This window comes from Zosterops lateralis, assembly GCF_965231275.1.
Source record: "Zosterops lateralis genome assembly, chromosome: W".
Lineage (NCBI taxonomy): Eukaryota > Metazoa > Chordata > Aves > Passeriformes > Zosteropidae > Zosterops > Zosterops lateralis.
In genome coordinates this window covers 5,791,599-5,819,032 of record NC_139801.1, presented here as the reverse complement: position 1 = coordinate 5,819,032, position 27,434 = coordinate 5,791,599, and the positions used below count along the sequence as shown (strand labels likewise).

At 47.5% G+C, this 27,434-nt stretch overlaps 1 pseudogene across 1 annotated transcript; it reads right to left on the bottom strand.

Annotated features, from left to right (window-relative positions):
• Positions 1–11,443: 11,443 nt before the first annotated feature.
• Positions 11,444–12,717, bottom strand: LOC310922074 (putative P2Y purinoceptor 10; annotated as a pseudogene). The gene is made up of 2 exons: positions 11,606–12,717; positions 11,444–11,504 (listed from the first exon to the last, which is right to left on the bottom strand). The product of its transcript is annotated as a putative P2Y purinoceptor 10 (transcript).
• Between the last annotated feature and the right edge of the window lie 14,717 nt (positions 12,718–27,434).

The following is a 27,434-nucleotide window of genomic DNA, read 5'->3' as shown; positions in this document are numbered from 1 at the left end:
CAGCAACTTTCCTGGAACTCCATTCCCTGCTCCCTCCAGCCTGGCCCTGGGGCCGGGAGGCACTTACAGCACTTTCTGCCTCTCCCTGTGGCATGAGGGGTCCCCAAGGCCCAGCTGAAGGTGGGGAGCAGCAAGGGGGCTCAGCCAGGGCACCCAGAGGCACTGGGGAGCAGGGGAGGGGGTGTAAAAACTCAGCAATGTGAGAAACGGCGCTTTGGAAATCCCAAGCAGCAGCATCACAGAGTTCAGCCCCATGTGCTGTGTAAAAAACCAGCAGGATGCTAAAAACATCTCCAGAAAGAGGAAATTTGGGTTTGCATGCTCTGTGCTTGCTTCCCCCTCATTGCGAGGGAGTGGGTGAGAGACTCTCCACAGGCACAGCCTCCTTTTCCCCTAGAACAGCTTTTCCCCCTGATTTTCCCATGGTGTCCTGGTTTAGGGCAAATTTGGGAGGAAACCTCCGAATGGGGGTTCCTCAGGAGGGCAAACCCAAATGGCCCCTCCCCCCAGCCGGTCCGGGAAAAGAATTTCCTCGGAGAAAAGTGGAAAAAACAATTTATTTAACAAACAAACTGTCCACAAACATAAGAAATGAATAACATGAAACAATAGAACCTCTCGCTGCTCCGAAGAGAGATGGCAAAACTGAGACAAGTCCTTGCCGTGAGTCAGCTCAGCTCTCTCAGCTCTATCAGTCCCAGTCCCTTCGGTGCTGGAAAATGCCGAGGTCCAGGCCCAGTAGGCCACAGGTGCAGCTCCTGGTGCTCCTCTGGGTTTTCAGTCCGGAGCAGATTTAAACAATCCCAAGAAAAAGGAAAAAAAAACAGTCTAGGAATCTTTTTTCCCCAGCTAGCTGGACTAACTTAAAGGAAAAAAAACTCTGACCGCTGCCCGTGCATTCGATGAACACACAGTCCAAGGACGAAGAAAAAGTGCAGAGGAGTGACTAGTTTTCCAAAACAAACTGTGCACTTCTTCTTTCTCTGCTCACTTCCAGAACCAGTCTTAAAGGTACAGAACACACAGAACAGACGATTGGAGATACAAGCATCATAGTCATCCTAGGACACACGGGTACCCCCAAAATCAGCCACGTTGGGGCACTGGATGAAGATTTGTGTCTAATGAGTCAGAGCAGCAGGTAAGAGTTGCAGTCATCCAAAAATCAACTTGTTAGAACTGGGTACATCCTGGGTAAAGCATTTTCCATGTGCTGGAGGGCAGCTGGGTATCCATCTGCTTCATGAGAACACCTGCAGGAGCTGGGGGTAAGGGAGCAGCCCCTTACCCTGTTCACAGGTGGGCTCTACCCCACAGCCTCAGCAGAGCTCATCACCCTCAGCAGTGCTCAGGCTCCTCACCTGAGGCTGCTTAGAGGTATCCAATGTGGATCCTTGTTAGCAAATCCTGGGGGTTTAACCCACAGCAGCTCCTAAGCCCAGCTGGGTGGGGGAGATGTTTTGAGAGCAGCTCCTGGCTGGGCTCAGTTTGTGGGTACTGTCCCTGCTGCTGCCTCGTGCCTGAAACCCTCTCAGAGCTGGGATCTGCCATGCCTCCTGCTCCTCCCTGGAGCCAGGTGATGGATCAGCCTGGATGGATCCTCCACCAAGCCCTGCTCTTGCTGCTGGCCCAGGTGAGCTGGAGGTGCTCAGTTCCCTCGTGTTCAGTGTGAGGATGTGTTCTAAGAACACATAAAACCTGTGACAGGGGCACAGCAGCAGCACCCTGGTGTCCCCTGCTCACTTACCCTCCTGGGTGCATGGCCCCTCTCTTGTGTTTTTCCTTCTTCTCCTCCACAACCTAAAATAAAAGCAGATCATGCACAGGGGAAACATCAAATGGAAATTCAGTTTCCTGTGTGAGTGAAGGCAGGGTGAGGGTGGCTCAGTCCTTCCAAAGGGGCCCTGTGGGGAGGGGAGAGCTGGCCCAGGGTGGCCTGGGCCTCTCCAGGTGCCCACTTCGTTCTCTGGCTTACCTGAAATTCTGCTGTCCTGCTTTGGCAGGAAGTAGAATTTACAAGGTATTAACTGAAAATAGAAATGCTAAACCCAGAAACTGAATATTGTATGGGGTTGGTTTTTTGTTCTTTTAACAAATGACAGAAGAAGAGGGTTCTCTGCTTTGTTTCCTGGTAGACATTTGGGATTGATCTCTTTCTCTGTTGGAGCGATGTTGCTCCTTGCTCTGCTAACTAAATTCCAAGAATATGAAGGGGAAAAAAAATAAATGCTCTGGTTTAATGCCATGAGAAATACTCTGCTTTTGCCTTTTAATCCTTGCAAAAGCTCTTTCCCTCCTTTGTTAATATTTATCCCAGTTAAGAAGGGAAAATAACCCAGAGCAGCAGTGCTGTGTGTCAGCCTAATCCCCTGCCCTCCTTCTCCCTTCCTGGCACACCCTTGTGTCCCTGGGAGATGTTTCTGGCACCAAAGTTGTGAGTTATCCCCCCAAACCATCAGCACACAGCCCCCAGGGATGCACAGCCATGTCCCTGTGCTGTGATAACCCTGTCCCCTTCCTCCCTGGTTCTTGCAGTCCAATGGAAATTGGCCCATGGAAAATCAGCATGGTGCCACTTGAGAGGAGCAGACCACTTGGGAAAATTCATGGGACAAATAGAGGGAGACAAACCCAAGGAAAATGTGGAGCAGTGAGAATTGGGTCAGTTATCCCGGGGAGGGGGGGGGGGGGCTGTGTGGCCTCAAAGACCCCTTACAGATGAGTCCCATCCCAGGTAGTGCTGGGTTTGCAGGGGCTGAGAATCGCTGGAGTTGGGGTTAATCCTTAAATTCAGCTGCTCAGTCAATGATAGCAGAAAACACAGCTTGAAACTTCAAGGCTGGGTGTTTTAGCTTCAGCTATCACCCTCCTCTCACTTGGATGCTCAGAGCATCCCATGGGCACACACAGGAGCTCTTCAATAAATGAAGTATTATCTCCTTACCTATAGCTGGGCTTACTATGCATCTCCTCCCTTCTACCTATTTACTGTGGGAGTTACACCAGGTCTGTGGTGAAGACAGGACCCCTCTGGCTGTCCCTGGACTGTCCCCTCCCCTCTCAGCACTCTCAGCAGAGCCGCACCAAATCTACGGCACAACAATCAAAAAAAGCCCAATTGAACCCCCCCAGCCCGACTCAAAGGTAACCGGGACAGGAATTCCAGCCCTACCTTTGCTGGCCCGGAGGCTGCCCTGGTGTGTCCCCGTGGGGCTGCAAAGGTCCCCACGGCGGCTCCCTCCCTTGCTGAGCAAAGCAAAAGCGCAACTGGAGGGGAGCAGCTGTGCCGTGGGGAGTGGGACGGACATGGTGGGGCCCCGTGGCACCACTTTGGGGTGTCCCTGCCCTGGATCCTGCCTGGAATCACCCACTTTCCTTCTCTTTTGGTGGTTTTTACAGATGTTTGTAAGGGTGCTGATGGTCATGGGGTGTTTTGGGAGCTGTCGCTGTGAGGTTGGTGTCATCCCAGTAGCTGTTCCTGCTGCCAGGGGTGGGAGTTAGGATCCCTCAGCTCCTGGGGACAGGGACCTGCTGGCAGAGCCCCTCTGTGACAGGTGCAAAGCTGAGCCTGAGGGAATGAGAGGATTCATCAATTATTTTCCTTCCCCAGCTTTCTGGGTAAAGGCTCCTTCCCTCTCACCTGGATGTTTGCACTCCTGTGCTGCAGTCCCTGCTCCCAGTGATTTGGGGGGCTTTAGGGTCCCCCCGAAGCTGATTGTGGGCAGATTTGGGACCCCCAAAAGCAGCGAGTTCTCTGCGGTCATTATTATCTCGTTCAGGGGATCCCCACAGCTCTCATGGAGCAAACCAGGGTAAGAGCCAAGGGCTCTTCTTTTCCAAGCGTGCCATGAAGTGGTGTCACCTACGGCCACATTCCTGGGCCATCATGGTCCCCGGCCATCGGCAGAGGGCAGAGCTGGCTGCGCTCTGAGTTTGAAAAGCAGCACTTCCCTGCTTATCCAGCAGAGGACTCCAGCTCAAGGAACATCAACAAGAATTCTTGTTAAGGGAGCAATGATTCAGTTGGTTAATTTGAAAAAGTGACTTTGCTAACCACTTCCAGAGAAGTTCTGCAGAGATTTGCAACTTTTTAATTTGCATTTATTCATTTTTCTTACACATCTTCCCAGGAGAACAGCATACATATAAATATTATATTACACCTGCTCCTTTAAAGCATCATTGATTTACTCTTATCGCAATTCCAACTTAGGGTTTGTAGCTCTCTACACTCATTTTATGGTGATTTACAGGAGATTAATGGCTCTTACAGCCTTGCAGGGCACAGGGTTTGTCACCCTGTGGTGGCCCAGCCCCTCAGGCTCTGTGGACTACATCTCCCAGAAATGCAGCTGTGTGCCTGTTCCAGCAGCTAATGCTCCTGCTGGTTAAAGCTTTTAGCTTTATTCTGAAGCTGCTGATGACTTGATGGGCTTTAGTTAATGTGGGAGCCAGAGCTTTCAGCACTGTGGGGTCTTCTCTGCAGAGTTGTCCCTGAAGTGCAGGGCTGGGTTTTGGACTGATGTTTTTGCGCTGGCAGCAGTGGGGGTTAGAGTTTAGTGCTGAAAGGCAGCTCCTTGGTGCTATGGTCTCACTGAGCCCTCAGCAGAGGGTGCTGCCTCAGCTCATGTCAGTCCTGGGGTGTTTCCCTAATTTCAGCAGCATCTGCGATGTGAAACTTTCCCAGCACCTCCCACCAGCTACCTCTGCCATGCTCAATGTCCTGGGTTGACAGTGCTTCCTATCCCATATTGTGGACTCCCTTGTTATGTCTAACAGCTGTCCTTGTTTTCCTGTCGGCTAGGCGGGCACGGGCTGCCCCCCCCCCTTTTCGCTCTCTTGGCTTTACGCTGCTCTGGGCTAGCTCGCTGCGCTTTCCGCTTGCCGCTTTCTCCCTCTATTACGCTGCTCATCTTCGCTGTTTCCATTTTTTTTTCTTCTTTCCCTTTCTTTCCCTTCTTCCTTCCCTTCCCCCCCCCCCCCCCCCCCCCTTTTTTTTTAAGATTTAGGACCGGCACCCGGAGCTGATCTGACTGGAGGAGTCCGAGGAGGGTCTCCGGGGCCCGTGAAAGAAGCTCTGCACCCTCCCCCTCACAGTAACCTGAACTTTTTCTTTTCTTTTTTCCCTTGTGTCAGGGGGTGTTTATTTGTTAATAAACCGTTTTTTTCCACTTTTTGTTCGAGAGATTCCTTCCCAAACCAAGGGTTGGGGGAGGGGTGGTAGAGGTTTTGTTATTAGGGGATTCCTTGAAGGTTCTCCCCTAATTCAACCCAAACCAGAAGACTCTCTTTTATTTCTTCTCCCTCTCCCCAAAATTGTGTGATGTGACACCCAGGGGTCCCCAGGCTCTGCCTCCACTCCACCAGCATTTCCCTGTGTGACCCTGGCACCTCCCTGCCTCCCATGAGAATTGAGGGGGATGGTTTGGAGGTGTCTTTAATAGACAATAAAATTTAGGCCAGTCCCAGGAATCACCAATCCCTTATGGCTGAGCAGCACCTGGGCTTGGGGATGGGCTCCTTTGCTTTTCCCACTCGATCACGTAATGGATTCTCTGTTTCACTGCCATTTCCACAGCAGTCAGCCTGGTTATCGGAAGGCAGAGCCTGAGCTTGGGACAGGGAATGGATGCAGGGTACTGAGGCAGGTTTTATTTCAAAACCACCTTGCAGAACACCCCCAAATCCTGTTTTGCTGGTGCCATTCTCCGTGTACATTGCCACCAGCCCCCATCACATTTCCCATCACTCCAGGAGCATTCCTAGGATGTGGGGTGGGAATTGAGGGTGCCTTTACCAGCATGCAAGTGCCAGTCTCTGAGTTCTGCTCTCCCCAGGGGAAACCCTGGTTGGACCTTCCAATCCTGCTGTGGTTGAGGCCAACAAAAATCAGGAGACCTTGGAGCTGGGCATCTGTCCTGGGTTGTAGTGTAGGATGTACGCAAAATATTTATTCTATCACCATCTTCATGAACTGTTAAAACCAAGTGGGGCAGTGCTCTAGTGTTGGGCTGTCTTCTGCCAATGGCCCATCAACACCTTGCCCTGACTCACAGGTAACTCCCTCCAGGAGTTATCTCTGTTTAATGGGCCATCAAGGACCCACTTCACAACTCATCAGTCCAGTGGAGAATGGAGACTGACGGTGGATTACCGTGCTCTGAATGAAGTCACGCCACCACTGAGCGCTGCTGTGCCAGACATGTTAGAGCTTCAATACGAGCTGGAGTCCAAGGCAGCAAAGTGGTATGCGATCATTGATATTGCCAATGCCTTCTTCTCCATTCCTTTGGCAGCACAATGCAGGCCCCACTTTGCTTTCACCTAGAAGGACGTGCAGTACACCTGAAACCGACTGCCCCAAGGGTAGAAACACAGCCCCACCATCTGCCATGGGCTGATCCAGGCTGCACTAGAGAAGAGTGAAGCTCCAGAACATCTGCAGTACATCGACGACATCATCGTATGAAAGAACACCCCAGGAGAAGTCTTTGAAAAAAGAAAGAAGATTATCCAAATTCTGTTGAAAGCTGGTTTTGCCAATAAACAAAGTAAGGTTAAGGGACTGGCACAAGAAATCCAGTTCCTGGGAGTCAAGTGGCAAGATGGACGTCGCCAAATCCCCACAGAGATAATAAACAAAATCACTGCCATGTCCCCACCTACCAACAAGAAGGAAACACAAGCTTTCCTAGGTGCCATAGGCTTCTGGAGGATGCACATTCCTGAGTATAGTCAGATTGTGAGCCCTCTCTATCTGGTTACCTGCAAGAAGAACGATTTCCACTGGGGCCCTGAACAGCAACAAGCCTTTGTTCAGATCAAACAAGAGATTGCTCACGCAGTAGCCCTTGGCCCAGTCAGGACGGGACCACATGTGAAGAATGTGCTTTACTCTGCAGCCGGGAACAACAGTCTGTCCTGGAGCCTTTGGCAGAAAGTGCCTGGGGAGACTCGAGGCCGACCATTGGGATTCTGGAGCCGAAGTTACAGAGGCTCCGAAGCCAACTACACTCCCACTGAGAAGGAGATCTTGGCTGCCTATAAAGGAGTTCAAGCTGCCTCAGAAGTGATTGGCACTGAAACAAAGCTGCTTCTGGCACCCCGATTACCAGTGCTGGGGTGGATGTTAAAGGGAAAGGTTCCTTCCACGCATCACGCCACTGATACCACATGGAGCAAATGGATTGCTCTCATCACACAGCGCGCCCGTATTGGAAACCCAAATCGCCCTGGGATTCTGGAAGTTATAACAAACTGGCCAGAAAGTGAGACTTTTGGATTATCGTCTGAAGAAGAAGAAAAGCAAGTAACGCATGCCGAGGAAGCCCCACCATATAATGAGCTATTGGAAACTGAAAAACAATACGCTCTTTTCACTGATGGCTTGTGCCGAATTGTAGGTGCTAACTAGAAATGGAAAGCTGCAGTTTGGAGCCCCACACGACAAGTTGCACAGGCTACCGAGGGACAAGGTGGGTCGAGTCAGGTTGCAGAGCTTAAAGCTGTCCAGCTGGCTTTGAATATTGCTGAACGAAAAAAATAGCCGAGGCTTTATCTCTACACTGACTTGTAAATGGTAGCTAATGCTCTGTGGGGATGGCTGAATCGCTAGAAAAAGGCCAACTGGCAGCGCAGAAGAAAACCCATCTGGGCCGCTGACATTTGGCAGGACATTGCTGCCCGAGTAGAGAGACTGACCGTGAAGGTTCGACACGTGGACGCACATGTACCCCAGAGCCGGGCTAATGAGAAGCATCGCAACAACGAGCAGGTGGACAAAGCTGCCAAGGTGAAAGTATCACAGGTGGATCTAAACTGGCAGCACAAGAGAGAACTGTTCTTAGCTCGTTAGGCCCATGATGCCTCAGGTCATCAGAGAAAAGATGCAACATACCGATGGGCCCATGACCGAGAAGTGGACCTTACTATGGACAGCATCTCACAGGTCATCCACAACTGTGAAATCTGCACTGCAATCAAACAGGCCAAGCAAGTAAAGCCTCTGTGGTATGGTGGACGATGGCTGAAGTACAGGTATGGGGAAGCCTGGCAAATTGACTACATCACCCTTCCCCAAACCCGCCAAGGAAAGCGCTACGTGCTGACCATGGTGGAAGCCACCAGTGAATAGCTAGAAACCTACCCTGTGTCTCATGCCACTGCCCGGAACACCATCCTGGGCCTGGAAAAACAAGTCCTGTGGAGACACGGCACCCCTGAGAGAATTGAGTTGGACAATGGGACCCATTTCAAAAACAGCCTTATAAACACCTGGGCTAGAGAACATGGTATTGAATGGATATATCACATTCCTTATCACGCACCAGCTGCCGGAAAAGTTGAACGGTGCAATGGACTATTAAAGACTGCCTTGAAGGCACTTGACGGAGGGACCTTCAAAAATTAAGAAATGAACTTAGCCAAAGCTACCTAGTTGGTCAACACCCGAGGGTCTATCAATCGAGGTGGTCCTGCCCAGTCTGAACCCTTGCACTCAGTGAATGAAGATAAAGTCCCTGCAGTACATATAAAAGGCATTTTAGAGAAGACTGTTTAGATTAATACCGCCTCAGGAAAAAGCGGGCCCATCCGTGGAATTGTCTTTGCTCAAAGACCCAGTCACACTTAGTAGATAATGCAGAAAGATAGGGAAACCCATTGTGTACCACAGAGAGACTTAAAGTAAGAAGAGTGTGTAACGTTTTATTCTCTTTGTGCATGCATATCTTTGTAAGAATGTATTAATTTGAATATAATGTAGATGGTAATAGAATAAGGGGTGGATTATGTCCTGGGTTGTAGTGTAGGATGTACACAAAGTATTCTATCACCATCTTCATGAACTGTTAAAACCAAGTGGGGCAGAGCTCTAGTGTAGGGCTGTCTTCTGCTAATGGCCCATCAACGCCTTGCCCGTGACTCACAGGTAACTCCCTCCAGGAGTTATCTCTGTTTAATGGGCCATCAAGGACCCACTTCACAACTCCTCATCCCATTGTGAGATGCTCTGCCCAGGGGGAGGAGCCAAGCATTCTCACCTAGATATAAGCTGGTATTTGGAACAGTGCAAAAAGCCCTTATCCACTGGATTCCCAGAGGACCAGAGCTACCAGACCTTTCTACAGAATCACTGCTTCAGGAAAACCACGTCATCTGAACTGTTTCCACCATCCTGCTCAGGTTGTATTCTGACTCTGTCAGTGGTCCTTTGTATTATTGCATTTATTTTATTTTATTTTATTTTTACCTTTTTACCTTTCTTCTTATTAAATTGTATCTCTGACTTGGAGCCTCTCACTCGTTTGGCTTTCAAACCACAACAGCATCAAATCACAAAGCAATTATTTTACAGCATCGAGTAAAATTTTAAAATTGTACTTTTCTCTTGTATTGATTATATATTTTTTCTTTACTTTGTATCTTATAAGAATTGAAAGTTCTCAGTTTATCTAAGCTTGTGCTTCATGACCTTGTAGGAGCTCCTCAGAGAGAACCAGCTGAGGTCTTTCTGATCTGCACTGCCTATCTTTAATAGAAATAATTTCTGGGAAGAGGTTGTCTGTCTGCTCTCCACACAGCTAGGGCTGTCCCAGGGGAAAGGAGCATGTCTGGAAAGGGGAAGCAGATGCAGGTCCACGGATGCAGCTCCTAGCATCAACAGGGCTCATGTGGAGCCAGGGATGCAGCCATACTGCTGGCACCAGGTTGAGGGCTAAAAACTGCTGGATTTCCTTGCCCTGTGTACCTGAAGCAGGGAATTCTCTTTAAAAACCAAAAATTCCCTGTAAAAGGAACAGGGCTGGGTGATGGCATGGCAGCATCTGCCGGGAAGGATGTGCTGGCTGTGCAGGGATGAGGCTTTGGCTATTCCTTGGAATGCTGAGCACCCTCTTAGTGCTGGACACTGCCATGGCATCCACACAGAATTCCCAAATCCTCTCCCCTGTGCCCTGAACAGGACCCTGGAGCATGGGAGGGGTGGTGGACACACCTGGGGCTGTCACACGGTGCTGTCCCACCACACCCCAAACTTGGGCTTTTGCAGGGTGTTGCTGACTGAACACATGAATCAAAAAAATTGGATTGGGGTCTGATGAAATCATGGCTGTCTTGAAAACGGCTCCCTGGCTTGGAAAACAGCTCCCTGGCTTGGAGAACCACTCCCTGGCTCGCCTGGGTTTGAAGCAGCAAAATTCTCTTTCAGTGTGTTGGAGTTGTGCTTAGGATTGGAGTTGTTGGTGTTTGTTCCTTTGCCAGGGACAGCACTTCCCCTCTCCAGCACGAGGTGGGTGGGTGGAGAAGCTGCTCCTTGCCAGCAGTGGTGCCAAAAATCAGGAGAGGCTCGATTGTGAGGGCTCCACAGAGGCTGAGTGGTTTTCCAGATGCAAAGTCACTTTGGGGCTGGACTGGGAGCATGGTGATATGGAAGGAGGATAAAGGTATTTTTAGCAAGGAAAAAAGCAGCTCCCCTCCCTCCCAGTGGGGCCCTAAAAAGTATCATGCAAGGGACAACTTGGATACTCCCAAGTGCCGCATAATTTTAGGGATATGTAAGTGTAGGTTTAGATAGGATCTTGAGAAGGAATTGTTCCCTGTGAGGGTGGGAAGGCCCTGGCACAGGTTGCTCAGAGCAGCTGTGGCTGCCCCTGGATCCCTGGAAGTGTCTGAGGCCAGGTTGGATGGGGCTTGGAGCAACCTGGGATAGGGGAAGGTGTCCCTGTCCATGCAGGGGTGGGATGAGCTTTAAGGTCCTTTCCAACCCAAACCGTTCTATGATGATCCTATGACTGATAAAACAGGAGGCTGGCAGGCACTGGAAGAGCAGGAAGCACCAGTTTGTATTGGAAAAGGATGTTTCTTCAGGGACTGATTTATAGAAAACCCAGAAAAATCCTTGCTATCCAGGGTGTCTGACCCAGCAAAGGATTTTTCTGCTGTATTTCCTGTGCCTGAAACAGGAGCCAGGTGGATCCTTCTGCTTGGCTCTGGGTGCCCTTTCCAGTAGCGTGAGCTGAGCCCAGTTAATTTGAACCCTTCCTTATAACTCTGATGTGATATAGGTTAATACCCTTTGCTTGGTTATAGTCTTGCAGTCCAGATTAGGCTGGATTGGACCCAGGTGATGGATTTTTGTAGTGGAAAAAGGTTCAGTTTATGTGGAGATAATGAACTGTCCTGATCCAGAGCCCCGTGTAAGCATGGTGGATGCTCCAGGTGATGGTGGCTGTAGGTACCCAGGATCAGGGCTGAAAGCCCCAGAGCTGTGCCAAGGCTGAGCCTCTCACAGCTCAGGGTTCATAAGGATTCCCAAAAATGGCAAATATGCAGAAGCACTGAAACACCTGAAATGAGGCACCTGAACCCAGTGCAGTTCAGCACAGGGGAAGCTTTGGCATCAACAGTGGCTTTTGAGGGGATGGAAGACAATGGTCCCCAGCAGCTACAACACAACCAGCAAATCTTTTGGCATCACAGCGTCCTTATGGATCAGGTCCTGGCATCTGCGGAACACAAGGACAATTCCAGACAGATTTGAAGAGTAGAGCAGTCCTCACTGCAGCTCTGAGAAGCCCCTGCATGGACAGGGCTGGCTGACACTCACAAGATGAATTCCAGTAGCAGCTCATTGAGTGGAAGAGGGGGGATCTCCATGCTGTTTACTTGGCTGAAGAACTTGGGAAGAGACCACAACTTGAGGCGAGGGAGATTCCTCTTCCTGACATGGATATCATGGGTGGTGTCGATGCCAGAGGCGCTGCTCTAGTGGGGCGGAAGCCAGGCTCTCAGGGCCATGCAGCCGTGGTGCAGCAGCTGTGCCTGGAACTCAGAGGTCATGAAGTAGTAGAGGATGGGGTCCAGGCAGCAGTTGAGGCTGGCCAGGCACAGGGAGATGGGGTGGAAGCACAGTGTGCTCCAGTGCATGGCGCAGTCCCGGATGACGTTCTCAATCACCATAATGAAGAAGGGGAAGTTGATGTGGTAGGGGGTCAAGCAGATGAAGAAGATGGCGGCACACATGAGGACCATCCTCAGGGCCTTCTGCTTCTCACTGGAGTCCTGCAACGCCATGGAGCCCTCCTGCAGGGAATGCCACATCCTCCACATGCACCAGGTGATGGTGCCAAAGGGAATGACTAAGCCGAACAGCTCCACCACCATCACCAGCGTGATGGTGGCCCACGGGCTGAGCTACTTCACACCCAGGTCTGAGAAGCAGCTGTTGATGGAGTTGGACAGGGCTGGGCTCCTGACGATGATGAGGAGCAGGCAGGCAGCCCCCACCAAGAGCCAGACCAGGGCACTGATGGCCACATCATAGTGGCACTTCCAGCCCTTGGCTCGGAAGGGGTGCAGCAGGAACAGGTACTGCTGGATGCTGATGCAGATGAGGAAGCAGATGCTGGCATACACGTTGAGGTACTTCAGGTAGAAGCACACCTGGCACAGGAAGCTCCTGAAGGGCCAAGTGTGGTTGATGTAGTAATAGGTCTGCAGGGGCAGTGAGAGGACGTGGGCCAGGTCAGCCACAGCCAGGTTGATCATGAAGATGACGGCTTTGCTCTTTCTGCTGAGGAACTGGCACAGGACCCACAGGGCAGTGCTGTTGGCCAGGAGCCCCGGGATAAAGATGAGGGTGTAGGTAGTGGCGTAGAGGGTGGACTGGAAGGACATCTGAGGGTCAGAACAGTTCCCAGAGGACACGTTGCTCTCCATCCTGGCCGGGTCTCTTCACTCATGGGGCGATCACGGCAGGGGGAGGAGTTCTGGAGTGCATAAAAAGATGCTGTAAAGCCAAAATCTCTCTCCATGGAGTAAGTGTGCTTTAGGACAGAAGAGTCAGTTTTGTATAGGTGTGTGTGCAAGACAATGTGTGTGGTGGGAAGAGTGATCCCACTCCCAGGGAGCGATTCTAGGCATCATTCACCCTCTCCTTGCAGGGATGCTCTGTGGGATCTCATGAGATTCCCCTATTACAGTGAATACCCTGAGCTCTGTAGCATCCATCTCTTGATTGCCAGAGAGCTTCTGCAGCTCTCTGGGTTTTCCAGGACCACTTTTATTTCATCAAGTTTTCCATCACACTGTCAAATTGCTGCTCTACATCTACAAGCAATTTCAGCTGAACTGTAAATAAATAGGGATTTAAAATGGATTTAGGCACTGTCTTTGCAGATCCATGCAGGGATCTGCTGTGAATCGACAGCAAAGGCAATAATTAACATCCCCAGGCAGCTGAGGCCAGGGGAGAGCTGCAGACAGATCCATTAGCTCTGGCTCCAGAGTGAAGGCTGGATTTATAAGTTAATAACTGGCCAAACACACTCCAATTGCTCTGATGGTCCTGCTAACTCAATTCCAGCACTCCCGGCACATTGTGCAGGCATCGTGCTGGAGCAGCAGGAATTATCCCTCAGCAGCAGGAATTATCCTTCAGCAACTGCTCAGGACATGCAGGTAGATAAAAACAACTCCCTTCTAGTTAAAGTAGAAATTCTTCTCTTCCATTTACTCATCCCAGCTCACCCAGTGCTGAGGGGATTTATTAGCAGGTCATGGAGAGTTCAAGTGCTCCTGCTGCTCTCTGGAGAGGTGACAGATTTTGCCATTCATGAGCAGATCCCATGGGAAAGAATCTTCTTTTGGGAAGAGGGAATTTGGTAGTAGCAGGATACAAACCCAGGAGCTGCAGCATCATCTGTAATGAACAGTGGGATTTTCCCGTTGGGAATGGAGCCTGTGAGAGATGGGCAGCTGGCCCTGCCCTTCCCTGCCTGGATCTGGGGCTGGCAGAGCCCTAAGCACCTCCTGTCACTGTCACCCAGCCCCTCATCAGCAGTAATTAATTAAGAAGCAGCCACAGTGCTGTTTCCCAGAGCCTGGTGTTTGTCACAGGGATGGATTTCCGGGAGCAAATCCATCCCAGTGCATCAAGGTACAGGATAAAGTCTCCTCCATCCTGCTCCTCCTCACCTGGGCAGCTTTTTGGTGGGGTTACCGCATTTTCAGGTTGAGGAAGAAATCATTATCTTAGATATTTTATATTTTTCTGTACAGATAAATATCTAAAATTCAGCCCCAGCCTCTCAGCTGGTTGCCCCTCACCCTCACCTCTGATGGAGCAGGGTCAGTGCTCACACCCTGCTTTCCAAAACAAGCCTTTCCCAATCTGCCTTCTTGCTTTTCCTTGTTTTTCCGGTGGAACTGGAGCTGCTGAGTGAGGGCGCCTGTAGCAACGTAGCTGTATAAGAGGCCATTCTGATACACCAGCCAAATTGGTTGTGAGTAATATTATCAAACCACCTGCAGTTTTGTTGTTAGAGCTCTCAGGAATTCATCAAGGTTACTGAGAAAACAACAGGATCAAAAATAAGAAGAGAGCCTGAGAAACTGTTTGCAAAAAATGTAAACCCTAGGTAGGGGAAGCACAACGTGATGATAGACACTTGACCAATTGGATGTCCTGAAGGATGTGTACTTGCCTCATGAAGAAGCAGCTTAGCCAACCCAGAGATGCGTGCCCACATGGACAGTAGACCTAGAATCTATATCTGCCATGTAATGTAAACAATAAACGGCTTTTGTTGGAATCATATTGATTCAGTTATTCAGTGGCCCATTTCCTCCCTGCAGGCACCTCTTGGTTGCCGACTGTGCTAGAGGTTTGTGATTGTCCCACTGAGTTGGGAAAGGTAGGGGAGAGGGGAGATCTGTGCTGAGGGAACACTGGTTAACAGCTCCTTGGTCCCTGCAGTATCCCTGTGCTCCTCACCTGCCCAAAAATCTGAGGGACTTGTGCCCTTTGCACTCAGTCTGTTTAATTCAGGGAAAGGGGTGGCAGGACTTGTCTTTACATCCCTGCAGAAAATAGAGATGGGAAACTGCCAGGGAGCATGGGGAATGCAGCTGTTCCCACCTCCTGTCACAGCTGTCCAGTGACAGAGGTGGCACTTGGTGTGGGCTTATGGAAAGGGTCACAGAGCTGCTGGTGTCCCCGCCACACAACGCAGCCCAAATCCTACCCCTCTTCCATGGGGAGCCTCCCTGCTGGTTTTCTCCATGTTTTTGACATTCCCTGGGGGCACAGGGGTGCCTGTTTCTGGCAGGAGGGCTGAGTGGCACTCCTGGTAGCTTACACAGCTTTGGGTGGCAGTGCTTTGGAGGGCACTGGTAGGAAAGCAGCAGAGATCCCCACCCTGGGCTGGGGTCAGGCCAGACTTGTTCACTACAGTTCCTGGGAAGGTGGAGTTGTAAATTTCTTATTGTTTTCCAGTCTTCCCTTTGCCCCTCCAGCTTCCCCCTGCTTTGCTGGTGGTGTCAGGACAGAGATGCTCCTGTGAGCTCTGTCTGGAGTTTTGTTCAGTGCCTTTATAAATCTTTTATAAAATATTCCTGCCATTCTTTGATTATTTTCCCATTTAATCCACGCATGGATTATAACAGGCAGGAACAGGAAGTGGGGTTTTTTTGGAAAAGCTGAGTTTTAATCAGATGAAATTCCAAAAGGGAGCCCAATATCAGTGCCTGAGGAGTTAGAGTGCCAACTGGATGCAGCCCTGCCATTCATTAAACATCAAATAACTCTGCAATTAATTAGGAGGCCAAGGCAGCTCTTGGAGCACTGGGGGTTGATTTTTGGAATGTTCCTGGAGGCGAATGTGGCTGTCAGTGCTGGAAACCACCCAGCTCCTGTGAATCAGCCTATGCCCCACCCAGCCCCACACCACCAGTGTTCCTGCATTTACTGCTCCAAATCCATTGGCAAACTCGCCCTCATCTTTTCTATGGGCTGCTTGGACAACTCAGGCTAAAGCTGAACTCCAGGCATGGCTGAGGACAGCCCTCCTAGCTGGGGGATGGGGGCAGAGCTGCCTCCCTTCAGCACTGGGATGCTGGAGGGAAAAGCAGGCTTGGGAAAATAATTAAAAAAAAAATAAATCCACTTACGGCTTGAAATGAGGTCTTGGTTTAAGTAGTGGAGTTTTCTGGCACTGGGGTTGTAAACAACAATTTTGTTTGTTTAATCTAGGCTGATAAAAATGAAATTTAAAATGTTTATCCTGTAATGTAACAGTGAAAAGCCACCTCCGTGGTGCCTTACCCCTCAGACCACCTTAAAAACAAAAAGAACCCGTTCCCTTCAAAGACGCCCGACACCGCGCCCCCCCCCCCCCACCCTAACGACGGGGCGAGGGAGCCGCAGCGGAGCCGCCCGCCTCAACGCGGCTCCAGCCGCAAAGCAGTCGGCCGTCCGGCACGGGGAAAATCCCGAGCCCCGCAGTCAGCCGCGGAGAAGCCCCTCCCCAGCCCCCAGCCGTTCCCCGTGCCGGAGCCGAGAAGAGCCCCGGCCGCCCCAGCCCGCGGAGCGGCCCGCCCGCGGTCAGCCGCTGCCGGAGCAAGAAAGAGAGAGGAGCCGGCCGCCCCCCCGGTTCGGCGAGAAGAAAAGCCCCGTTCCAACAGAAAGAAACTCACGCTCGCCACGTTCCACCCCCCAACTCACAAGCCCTGGCCCGAACCCCCGCATACGTTGCTCCCTCTGTGAAGCAGCGTGAGACTGAAACGCCATGGCTGCGGCAGAACTGCCACGCGGCCGCAAGAGCTTCAAGCGCCCGCCCCGGCTGATCCCGCATGCAAATAAAGGACTCCCAAGTGCATCTCGGGATGAAGTTTAACACCCAAAAACCCTCACAAAATAAAAACCAAGCAAAATTGAAACGCACAGAAACCAATTCTAAGCCGTGTAGACCCTGAAAGATCAAAAGAGCTAATTTCTCCGGTTTTGCTTACTAGCTGTAAGTTAAAAAGACCAAACCAGAGATGAGACCACAGGAGAAAACAAAGAACTGTCAGGACTCTGGGGTTGCTCCCAGTGAGGGTCAGTCCTCCAGCTCTGTTGAATTGCCTGCAGCAGAGCTGATAAGGCCCTCCTCCTCCACGGTGACCACGGGCAGCCAAAAACCCCTCGGGCAAATATTGAAAGAGCTGATCAATAAAGGCGTTTATGGAGATTAATATTTTCTCCGCCCATTTTTATTCATAACATAGGCAATAATAGGAATGCATAAATAGAGCTGGTCGGTTATGGCAGCCTCTGTCAGTAAGGACAAAATTGAGGTTTTTTGGCTAAAACAGCCTCTCCCCATGTCCAGAAACCCCACACCACAGCCTGCCCCAGGCATCGACTCCCCTCACCCACCCTCGGAGAAAAATTTGTGGGCACAGCAGAAGCAGCTGAGCATGTTGCACCAGCTCCTGCCCGATACCATCTCTTGAAGAACTACAAAGAAGCGATAAAGTTGCTAAACCTGCTCCAGTTTCAGTCTCCTGAAGAAAAGAGCAGAAATGTCACTCACCTTCCTGTGCTTTCCATGCTCCGGGGAGGGGGTGTGTGTGTGTCATAGCCGTGCTAGGAAGCAGGAGCAGCCAGCATCTTGCTTTTATTTCCCACTGATTTTCTCAGCAATCCCAGTGCCTCCTCGTTTAACTTCTACATGTTTTCAGAGTGCTGGAATCCTTCTGGCATCTGCAGCCTGGTCCGGTGGCTGCAGAACAGGAAATCCTGTATTTTGTTTCTCTTCTCCACACCAAACGTGTGCAGTTAATGACATCAAAGCCACTGGGAAGGCAATGACGTTGTTTGGTGCCAGTGCACTGGGATGGAGACTACGGATTTCTGTCCTGTCTGGGCACAGGGGCTGTGAGAGGGCATGGTGCCCTTCTCTCCAGCTGCTCCTGCTCCTCTCCACAGTCACTTTGCCTGGGAAGAGCTGTAAAATACAGAAGCAACCTCCTAATAAGAGCTTGCTGAAGGAAAACTGAGCACTCTGCCAGTGTAAGTTACTGGAAGGGAGTAGTTTTCTGTCATTTTCTTGGAAGCTTTGTTAGCCTCAGACTATCAAGGCTGCAGGCTAAAGCTGGAGGTTTTGGACTTTATTCCTGAAATAATGTGATGGTTTAAGGTGGAGATTTTCCCAAAATACTGTTGTTTAAAAAACCCATAATGTGCATCATTCCCAATCTTCTTTAATTCCTTTAATTCCCTTCCTCCTTTAATTCCCTTCTTATATATACGCACATATAGAGAGTTTTTAGCTGTTTTTCTGCCTGCTGAGCATGATCTCCTTTCTGCATGGCTGAGAAAGTGGTATAACTTCATAACTTCTGAGCTGCCTGTTTTCCAGCTGAGCAATTTTACCTGATATCCAGATAATTTGATTGTTGGCAACTTTCCCTTCATGGAGGTAACGTAAAAATAGAAATAATCTTACCTTATTTTTTTAAGTTGTTCTGTGACCTCACAAAATTAATGGTAACAGAACTGTGGAAGAGAAATGAAAGGAGGAAGATCTTATAAACTTTAGTTACCGTTTCTGGGTCTGGGATCAGGAGTGCACCTGTCAGGGTCCGCAAACTTATGCGGGGAACCTGATGGTTTGTTTTAGGGATCTTAGAGCACAAAAGACACAGCAGGGGACAACTCAGTTTGCTTAAACAAAAAATGCACTTTTATTTAGTGCCCACAATGCGATAGTAGGGAAAGAAAATAGAGAATAGTGAGAAAGATAGAGAAAGAGGGGAAGGGGATTATAGCTACCAATGTCGATAGTCGAAGTCCTCAAGGCGTAGAGATGCCCATAGACGCGATCTTCTCTTGTGGGGTGATCACGAAGGTGAGCAGGGTCTCCAGAGTCTTTATAGGTTGGTTGAGGCGAGGACCAAGGCGAGTGGCACGGAGCCAAAGGGAACCAAGCGAGTGGCACAGAGCCGAGGCAGACACCTGTGTTAAGGTTGGGTGCTCAGGAACAAGCTGCAAGCCGTACCCTTCCTGGTACGGTCAGTATAGTCAGCTCAGTCCACCGTAACCAGTTCTATTGTTCTTGCATTCCGTTCTTGTGGAGCAAACTTTCCACCTCAGCCAGGCTAGGGGCTCCTTCAAAGTTCAGGGTCTCGGTCCCCAACCATCGGAGACAGTTGTGAGGCATATCACATCCTTAGACAGACTCTGACACCACCCCGTGACTCACGACTGGCGACAAAGGTGTTCTTCCATCAGCAGGGTTCCGTAGTGTCGTGAAGTCTTCAGGACTCGTCCACATTGGCAGCATATCCCAGAAAAACAGAGACAATAGAGAGGGTGTAGAAGAGAGAGAGGGAGAGAGAGAGAGAGAAGAAGGAAAAATACGGAAAGGGAATAGAAGCAAAAATGAAACAAAAATTAAAGAAATTGATTATAACAATTTTTCACAACACAAATCACTAAATAATTAATATAACAGTTTTTCAAAAGATTAACCCAAATTACTAAATAATTAATGTAATACCATCAATTAAAATCAACAATTACAATTTTCAATCAAATACTTAATTGAAAACAATTTTCTTTCACAAAATTCTTTAAAATTTTAAAGTGATAATTTCCAAACAAAAAAAACCTTAATTTTTAATTAACATAACTAAGACAAAGCAACATTAATCAAAACAACAAACCATTTCAAATCAGACTGCTGTTACAGGCCTAACTTTTGCTGTCTGGGTAGTGTGTCTTATGTCTGTAACTTTAGGAGTGTCTTTTGCAAAAGAGGTGTTTACTAAACTGTGTGCTTTCATTATAGATGCCAAATGGGTCAACTGCTTCATCATTTTCCAATTTAGGATGTATAAAATGACTGATAAAACAAGGCCAGTCGAAACTAAAATCAAAAGGACAATGATAGGGTGACACACTTTGTTCAGGATACCTGTAGCAGTAGGTGACCACCCAAAAAGGGTATCCCATCACCTGTATTCAGCATCCTTTTTCACCCTTTTCATAACATGATGTATTTCCTTCACATCATGATGGACTGTTACCAAAGTTTTCTGTCCATTTTTCTTGATCTTTTCCAAAATTTCTATCAAATCCTGGTGAAGCAACAATTGCTTAACTAAGGTCAGGTTCATTCCAATGAGGGCAGGCATTATCTGGTGAATCAGTGTGAAATTGGATTGTAAAAGATGGTAGGACATAACTGGGGCTTTGTAAGAGAAGTCACATCCTGTAATTGTGGTAAAATTACAGACACAAAAATTAGAGTGATTTTTTGTATCTACCATTACATTTTCTACAACTACAGCATTACAAACAGTCCTAAAGCATGCACACCCATTGCCTATATACACAAGCACTGTTCCAGGAGCTTCGTTAGGATGTACTTCAAAATGACAAATATTTTGCTCTGTGTCCAAACAAATGTCTTGAGCTATGATTGCATTACTTTCACAAATGAAACCTTGTTGCTCCCTAACAACACAAGATTCTAAATTGACAGTTTGCCATTCCTCACCAGTTTGACGGGCCCATTCTCTATGCTTGGAAGGATAGAGAATAGCTCCATCATGATTTATACCTAATGCAATGGTAGGGAATATCAAATGTACTGAAGCATTCCCTATTGTTAACACAAAAGCTGTAACTGTGTTGGTATTAGGGTTATAGGTAAAGTTCACCAATTTCCACCAGGATTGGAATTCCCTTTCAAAATAATTTGAATTGTCCCAAATTATTTTCCAAATTTCAGTAGGAAAAATGCCTTCCTCACCTTCCCTTATAATTTAGGCAACAACTGTCTGCTTCCAAAGCTGTGCTTGGATGCAGCTAAGGGCCAAAGAAACATTGCTTTGTGTAGCACCAGGTGTATCAATTACCAATTTGTGGTCATTCACATTTATCTTTTCCCAATTTGGTAATATGTTTAATAGCAACCACTGAAGTGTCCCCAAAGCCAATAAGGACGATTATAATAATTGTTGTAATTTGGTCAAATCTCTAATTGTAACAACCAATTTGTTCATTAATATTTCTGAATCAATACTATTTAAAATTCCTGTTTAAAAATATTTATCATGGTTTATATGGCCTCCATGTCTCTCGAAGTTCTCCTGTGGAAAGTAAGCACAACAGAATCTGCCACGAGGAGGCAGAAGGTTAGAATAAGGAAAATTATCCAGCCTGTATTTATTCGATGCTCTTTCCCTAGAGCATCAAAGGCTGCCCATGTATATTTATTCAGAGGGGTTTTCAGCACTAGTGGTACTTCCCCTACAGTAGGGAGGTCCACCAAAACAGGTTGTCCAGGGCAATGTGCTGGATTGTTGGAATCAATTGGTCCCCGTAGTGAGGGAATTATGCTTGAAGCTGTCAGGCAAAAGGCAGAAGGATCAGTAAACCAAGGATTTGCTGGCTGTTCGGGGGAAAAGGGAGGGGTAATGACTAAGGCAGGTTTGTCTTGGATGCTATCCAAGTTTTCTGCTTCTTGTAGTGCTAGATTTTTCACAGCTCCTTCAGTTATTGAGAAGATGTTACAATAATGTTCAATCTGAGCAGACCACTCTCTTACTGAGGCCCTCTGGGCCACCCCATCAAGTGGGGGGTCCCAGTAGTGACTGACTTAACTTTAAAGGGGCCTCTCAAGACAATTGGTTGTTGTTGTGCAATTTTCTCCACTTCTATGAGAGTTAAGCTAACCACAAACAAGTCTTTTTCCCAGGCAGTATACCTCTTTTCAGCATATTTAAAACCACAAGAGTAAGAGCTAACAGATCTGATCGGGCCTTCAGGACCCCTTTGCCATATATGTACTGACAATCCTGAGGTCGCTGACCAATGTGATTGAAGAGGTTTGTCTTCTTGTCACCAATTGAATTGGTCTGTATAAAATAGTATAAAAGGGGAAACACTTCCCAAGAATAAATGAGTCGTTTTCAGCCTTCTGAAGTCAGAGTCTTTGTGTCGTTGTGGTATACTACAGCATCACATAATTATTAAATTTTTTCTAAAATCACAGAATCCCAGGATATTTAGATGGGAAGTGACCTCAAAGTCCATTCAGCTCCACCCCCTTCCATGGGCAGGGACACCTTCCACTATCCCAAGTTGCTCCAAGCCCCATTTAACCTGGCCTTGGACACTTCCAAGGATGAGGCATCCAATAAATAACCATAATATTGGATGGAGCAACCAATAAATAACATAAAGATTTAGCTTTCATGTCAATTTTTTTTTTTTTTTTTTGCTGTCAAGTCAAGCCTTTGGAATGTGGAAAAGCAGACATTCAACAAAAGATCACACCAAGAAATTTATCTAAGTTTGGTCAAAAGTTGTACTCTGACAAGGAGAAAATAAATAATTGTATCCTGATTCAGTGATTCCTCCTATGGAGAATTTAAAGGATTATTTAAAGGAGAGTGAAAAGTATATATGGAGGTTAAATTACATAATGGTGTTTTTTACTCTAATATGTCAGATAACAGAAAGAGGAACAGAGAATGACATACATTTCAAAATTCTTCCCTTTTATTTCTGGTTTTGGTCCTCAAGCTGATAATTTTTTCTCTTGCAACAAAAAGGAGCAGGAGGCACATGGAAAAAGTCAGAACAGGGTGTTCTGTGAGAAATAACTTATAATTGCCTGCATTTTCTGGCCACTGAAATATCATTTCTCATTAGTCCCTCTCTGCTGTTACAGATCTACAATTGCACCATGTTGTTAACTCACATCGTTAACGATTTCCTCTGCCCCCAGTACAGACACACATATTCCTCCTGTCCAAGAGAGAGGCTGATTCTGTTCCAAAGAAATCTATTTTTAATTCAAAGCAGCAGTTTTTCCTAACAGGGCTGCCCAGTAGCTTTGTCTCAGCCCATCCCTGCATCCCACGACAACCGTTCCCTTCCGTGGGCGCTTGGCTTTGGGGATAAGTAATGAGCTGAAAACATTTGCACCAAGGGTTCCTACAGGAACAAAAATATTCCTCCCTGACAGCAGAAAGAGAAAGGAGATCTTGGAATGCTGGTGCCCAAACCCTTGCAAGCTCACCCTGGATTTTATTCAGAGCAGCTGAGCACCTTGAATCCCTTGAGGCGGAATTTGAGGAGCTTTTCCAATGAGAGATCCAGAGTTTGCCAACTCTGGCTGCAAGGATTTGCCTGTCCATTTGTCAGAACCATTTTTCAGAGTCATTTACTTCCCAAATTCTGATTTTTAGCAGGAACTAAAAAGTAGAAAATGTGTCTTCCCCTCTAACCAACCAGAACCTCTGAGAAGTATTTTCCATGCAGCTGATGCTAAAAATAATCATTGGTTTTCTTTGCTGAAACTTCTCCTTCATCCCTCACAGCTCAGAATCCCTTGACAGACAGATTCCAGTTTCCTTTTTGGAGGGGATAAATGAAAATTTTGAGGGAGAGGGACCTGGGGAGGAAAATGAACTCTTAGAACTCTTAGTTTTGCCTGTGGTGGTTTTAATTTCTTTGCCCAGTTTAATTTCTTTGCAAAAGTTCTGTTCCCAAGGGGGTCTTTGTAGTGGTGAGTTAACATGGAGCAGCGTCCACAAGCTGGCACATGAAATTAGTTTTCCTTACATGCACAGAGAATTGAGTGCATTGTTTGTGTTCCTTCTGGATCTTTATGCTAAAGCCAGTGCTCTAGTTTTCCCAGGGGAGAATCACCAGCACAATCTGGTGAGATACAGCTAAATGTAAAGGTTATAATTTGTTAATTTAGAGCTTCCAGCAAAAAGAGCTGGAAGTGTTGGAACATCAGCCTCAGGGAATCAATTCAGCCTGGAACTATCTCCTGGAGTTCTGTCACCTCTCACCAACAGATGACTCATCCCTCTGTAGAGGCAGGACAAGTCTAAGAGTTGTGGTGTGAACTTGGACACATCCCAAACCATCCTGGGATTCCATGATCCAAAAGTCAATGTCCCAAATATCATCTGTGACACTGGTGCAGCCTCCACATGAAGGCTGAAAAGAGAAGGGTGAGATTTTTCATGAGAACTGGTAGACAAACCCAATGAAGTTCATGGGGAATTCCTGAGGCCAGAAAACCTCCTCCCAACAAATATGATCGACCCCAGTCATGTTCTTCATCACATTTTCTTTATGAGGCTCTGCTTCCCCTTTCACTTCGTCTGGGAACAGCACCAAAGACTCCAGCAAAGAGAGAACTTGATTGCATTTAAAATGTAGGAGACTTTTAGATGAGATATTGGGAAGCAGTCCTTCCCTGTGAGGGTGGGGGGGCCCTGGCACAGGCTGCCCAGGGAAGATGTGGCTGCCCCATCCCTGGAGGTGTCCAAGGCCAGATTGGGCTCATTCTTGTCAGGTTATTCATGGAATCACAAGACTCTTTGGGCTGGAGGAGACCTTAAATCTCATCTCATTCCAACCCCCTGTCATGGGCAGGGACACCTTCCAGATGTCCACCTAGACTAGGTTGCTCAAATCCTTGTCCTACCTGGATTTGGAAGCAGTCAGGTGCCATATAGGACATGTGTGGGGTGTTGCCCCTGATTTTCTTGCTTTCAAGTGTTTGAATCTTTGCAGCCTGATTCTCACACTGCTTCATGTAAGCAATATGTATTTTTAGAATTTATCTATGTGTATTGCATAGTTGTTCTCTGAGAGAGAATTTGACTGATGGTCAAAGTGACCAATGGAATCATGAGGTTGTAACCTCCTTGGGCCAATCCTGGCCTTCTGTAAAAAGTGTATATAAGTTAATTGGAGTCAGGGAAATAGAGCCTTCCATGTTTGACCCTGCTGCTGCCTGCTGTCCTCTGTGATGGTCCACGCCCACGTCGCAACGTGTTACCCCTCTAAGTGAAGGGGTAACGTGGGGTGTGTTACAAACATGAACACAGGCTTAGGCCTGGGCCTAAAATATAAATCTGGTCAGAGAAAAAAAAAATAATTCTACACCATTAACAACTGACAGTAAGAAATCAACTGCAACAGTTGTGTCTCAGGCCTGCTCTGGGTGCTCCTGGCTGGGGAAGGACTGCAAGGAAAATTATTCCTGGGAGAAAACAGACTCATGAGACATCTTATCATTTCAGTGAGATTAGAAACACTGGCAGCATGTACAAATCACAACAGTTACAGCCCAGATTTCACTGGCTGATTGGAATAATGAAAAGCCACAAGATGGTTTTCCTCTATCACTGCTCCCCAGGATTCTAAACGAGCAGGACAAAGTCCTGGAGCTGGTTTGATTTCCCTGCCCAACAGCAGAGGTGCAGTGATGTGTGCAGGTGTTGATGGAACAGCTTGATTTTAGCTCTTCCTGAGAAACATTAGCTCAGCATCATCTGTTTGGGGGTTTTTGGCTTATAAAGATCTTTTGTCAGCTCTTAGTCCTGCTCCAAGTGCCTGGATGCGCCTGGATTCTGCTGAAGCTGAACCCCATCAGTCACAAACTCCAACTTTTTGCCCTCCAGAGCTACAACTAAAGACCTTCAGTTCAGCAAGTTCTCAGCAACAGCAAAGGAGAGCTTGGAAGGAGCTGTGCCATCCCACAAGGTGGATTTGTCTCCTGAAGCTGGTGGGAGGAGAAGAGCAGAAGCCAGCAGCGCCTGGAGTCTTCTTCCCATCTTGGAGAGGGCTGTCCTTTGATCACATCCTACAAGGATGTAAATCCAGCTGAGTGTTGGAAAGGATGAGTTAGCCTTTACTCTTACAAGAGTTCCTTTGGATAGAGGAGTCAAGATTTCCTTGGCAGCCAAAATTCATTGGCCCTGTTGGATTTTGCTTCTTGTTTTGATGGTTTCTCCAGTAGCTCTGTATTTAGGTTCACTCCTTGTTTCTATTTTCTCTTTCAAATCTGTCTTTCACTTCTCAGTTTTCTCTGACACCTGGGGAGGAAATGCAGCACAATCATATCTAAGCTGTGTTTGCAGCATCTCAGTCTTACAGAAAGAATCCTTTAGATTCTGGGATTGAGCAACAGTTAAGCTACATCCTATTTCTCCAATGTTTTGCTTTAATGTTTTGCTTTTTAATTTCATTTTCTATCCATAATGTGGATTGCATCGAACTACCAATTCCTTAGATAGTATTTCTGAACAGGGGGTATCATTTGCTGTAAGGAATTTACTCTAAATGGATGTTTCTAACTGTGTATTCCCAGATTCAGGAGTTGGGAAAAGGAATATTTGCTGCCTTTTAGTCAGTCTAAATTGATTTTTCCTGCGTATTCCAGCTGTACTCTGAGAGGGAAAGCACAACTTCCAGTTCTACTCCCCTTGAACCAGTTTCACAATTTTACTGGGATGCAATCCAAATCTTAACTGGCAAAATCCCATTTTTTTAGGGACATTTCCTGCAGACACATCCCACAAACAATTTGCAGTTTAGCTGAGATACCACCTCAAGACACCAGATCCCAGGAGTCCTCCCTCCCTAGAGAAAACAAACATCCCACCAACTTCCAATGGGTTTTCATTGGATTGGAAAGCTCAAATCTTGCTTCCAGGAGTCGATGCAGATTTCACTGGACAAGTACAGATAATGGCTTATGCCCTGCAATCACCTGTGACAATCCCAGCAGGTAGCAAAATTGCTCAAATTGTAGCATTTGAAAATCTTTTAGCACATCTTCAACATCCACGAGAACCAACTGAACTGCAAAGACAAGACAAAGGCTTTGGATCAACTGGTCACAATGTTTTCTTCACTTTGGACTTAAACAACCGCCCAGTCAGAATAGTACAATTACAACATGGCTCTCAGTGCATTCAACAATAACTATTGCTTGACACAGGCTCGGATGTTTCTATTATAAATCAAATATTCTGGCCATCTAATTGGCCTTTGCAGGCTCCGAGCAACCATATTATAGGAGTAGGCGGACTGAGAATTCCTTCAATAAGTACAAATCCCATCAGAATTACTTTTGAAGACAATCAAGTTATTGTGGTTTGACCACACGTCATGACACTACCCATAAAGCTTCATGGATTGCTAGGCCCAGATGTGTTGTCTCAACTTAGCATGGTTCTAACTACCGACCAGCATTTTCCTCAACGGCCACTGCAGACCAGCCGCCCATTCTAAAAATCACTTGGTTAACAGAGACCCCTGTTTGAGTCGAGCAGTGGCCAATGACAGAAAAAAAGCTGCAAATTGCAGAACAACTAGTTCAAGAACAACTCGATGCTGGACACATTCAACCTTCTGTAAATCCATGGAACACTCCGATTTTTGTTATACCAAAGAAATCAGGTAAATGGAGACTGTTGCATAACTTGCAAAAAGTTAATGCACAAATGCAAGCAATGGGTGCTCTGCAACCTGGCTTGCCAGCACCAACTATGATACCACAGGGGTGGAACATTGTTGTCATAGATTTTAAAGACTGTTTCTTTACTATTCCACTCCATCCACATGACACTCAACGTTTTGCTTTTACCGTGCCATCTATCAACAAAGTAGCCCCAACAAAGAGATATGAATGGACCGTGCTTCCCCAAGGCATGAGAAACTCGCCGACCATGTGCCAACTGTTCATTGACTGGGCTTTACAGCAAATTTGCCAACACTTCTCCAATGCAATAGTTTATCACTACATAGATGATATTCTTATTGCCACCAAGTGACCATTTGCAGAAGC